Genomic DNA, 2,500 nt, shown 5'->3' with positions numbered 1-2,500 from the left:
TTGCAGTTGTTATGTTCGTGAACAGACTCAATCAAATTTACATATTTAAGATTAACTCCATAATACCACAGGACTCAATACAAAATTGGCCGGTGCACAATATCATAGGCTTTTTCATAGTCCACAAATGCCATAAAAAATGGGTTTCTAAATTCGACCCATTGCTGTACCGCATGTCTTAAAATTTAAATTAGGTCAGTACAAATTCTACTTTCTTTAAATCCTGCTCGTTCATAAAACAGATTTTCATCAATCTTTCTTCCTGGTTTTTTAGAATGAGAATACCATACATTTTCATTATAACTGACGCAAGTATAATGCCTCTGTGATTATTTTAATCAGTCAGATTTTTTTTTTTTTTTTTTTTTTTTCACCAACACTCATTGCTTCCATTCATCAGATTTTGCCTCTTCATGCCATATGCTACATAATAATCTGGTAATTATTCTGGGAGCCACTTCATTTTAGGCCGATGTCATCTCATCAGTTATTCCATTATATCCATGGGCTTTCCATCTCTTGAATTTTTAATGATGGCTTCGACTTCAAACACACTGAGATCATTCATGGACACATCAAAGTCTTCCTCAGCTTCAGGGATATCAATCAAATTATTCCCTTCATGTCTGCTATTCATGACCTCAAAAAAATATTTCATACAACGTTGCCTTTCTTCAATTTCTGTTGTTATAAGAGGTCCATCTTTCTACTTGATGGTTATTTGCCTCTGCATCTTTACCACAGAAGAGATTTTATTGATAATTCTATGCGTCATTCTCACCCCATAGCCACTCCCTGGATTCATAGCTTACTCAGCCTCGTCTGCTTTCCTGTTTGATATTCTCTCCTGTCATTCCTGTGGTTTTTTTTTTTTTTTTTTTTTTTTTTTTTTTTGAAAACTTTCAACAATCCATTTCTTTCTTAGTCTCATTTTTATAGTATCTTAAGTATCATGGTTTTCTCCTTGTAACTACATGTCCCAAAACTTCACTACCAACTGACTGATTTATGTTTTTAATATCACACCATGCCGCAACAATTGTCTGCTCTTGATCTTCTCAAGTCTCTAAGACTGCAAATCAATTCCTACATTCAATTGCTAAGGTTTATCTTTGCTCTTCTTTTAGAAGCTTAATTGTATCAAACTTAGGTATGCTATCTACATTTCTGTTGTGTGCTTTCAGTTTTAATTTTAGTGTGGCAATTTGGAACTGGTGATCACTACCAATATCTGCACCTCTACAGCTTCCTACTCTTCGAAGGGTCCTTCTTCTCTAGAAATTAATGGCAATGTGATTTTTGTAATGGCCACATGGTGAAATCTACGTATATTTGTGGATGTCATTGTTTGGGAAAAGAGTAACTCTAAAAACAACAGTGTTTACTCAACAAAAGTTTAAAAAATGTGCCCCCTTTTCATTTGTAACTTCGTCAATACCCTCAAGATCTATATAATTTCCTATGCTTTGATTATTCCTTCCAACTTTGGTACAGAATTCACCTATAACAATTTTCATATCTCTATCTGGGATCTCATCTATTACACTCTGCAGTTCTTCAATATGTTCATATTTTCTTTCTTTAGCGAATTTATTTGTTGGTGCAAAGTAAATTATAATACTCATATTATACTACTTTGACTTAAACTTTACAAGTAACACCCCACTACATATAATTCTCCGATCCGTTAATGTCTTTTCTACTCTTGGTATCATCATCATTCCTACCCATTCTCTTCCAACCCTATCTGTTCTTCTATATTTTGCCTGTGTTTAAGATTTCTTTACATTTCTTTACCAATCCATTGCAACGTGTTTCACTTAGGGTTAACATATCAAAAGTATATATATTAAATTCATGCTCTACTTGCTGCAATTTCTCAATCTGATTCATGGTTTTAACATTCCAATTACCACTTTTCTATTTTTCATTAGAATATAAAAACCGAGAGACTCGTAACACCCCATTATGCCCGAGACTGGGTGCCATTCTGTCATTTTTGCTTCTCAGAGACTGAAAAAACCATTAAACGAATCATTTGTTAATTACAGTTCGTTGTGATGCCCAGTACTTATCTAGGTAAGGGAAGTGAACTCTGCCGGTCCACACTAATTTCAGTAAGATCATCCGCCAGGTATACAGAATAAAAGCCGAAGCATATCTTACCTCCTTACCCTACCAGGTTGCTAAATAACTTATAAAACCGTTTGCGAACATGGACTACTAAGATATACTATATATATATGTATATATATATATATATATATATGTATATATACACACTCACATATATATATATATATATAAATATAAATTTATATATATATGTATATTTCTAAATATATATATATATATATATATATATTAATATGGATATATATATATATATATATATGTATTTATATATATGGATATATCTATAATCAAATATATATATATGTTTATATATATATATATATATATATATTCATATATATATATATTTGCAGATATATATATA

This window comes from Palaemon carinicauda, chromosome 16 (genome assembly GCF_036898095.1).
Source record: "Palaemon carinicauda isolate YSFRI2023 chromosome 16, ASM3689809v2, whole genome shotgun sequence".
NCBI classification, from domain to species: domain Eukaryota; kingdom Metazoa; phylum Arthropoda; class Malacostraca; order Decapoda; family Palaemonidae; genus Palaemon; species Palaemon carinicauda.
This window is presented reverse-complemented; position numbering follows the sequence as displayed.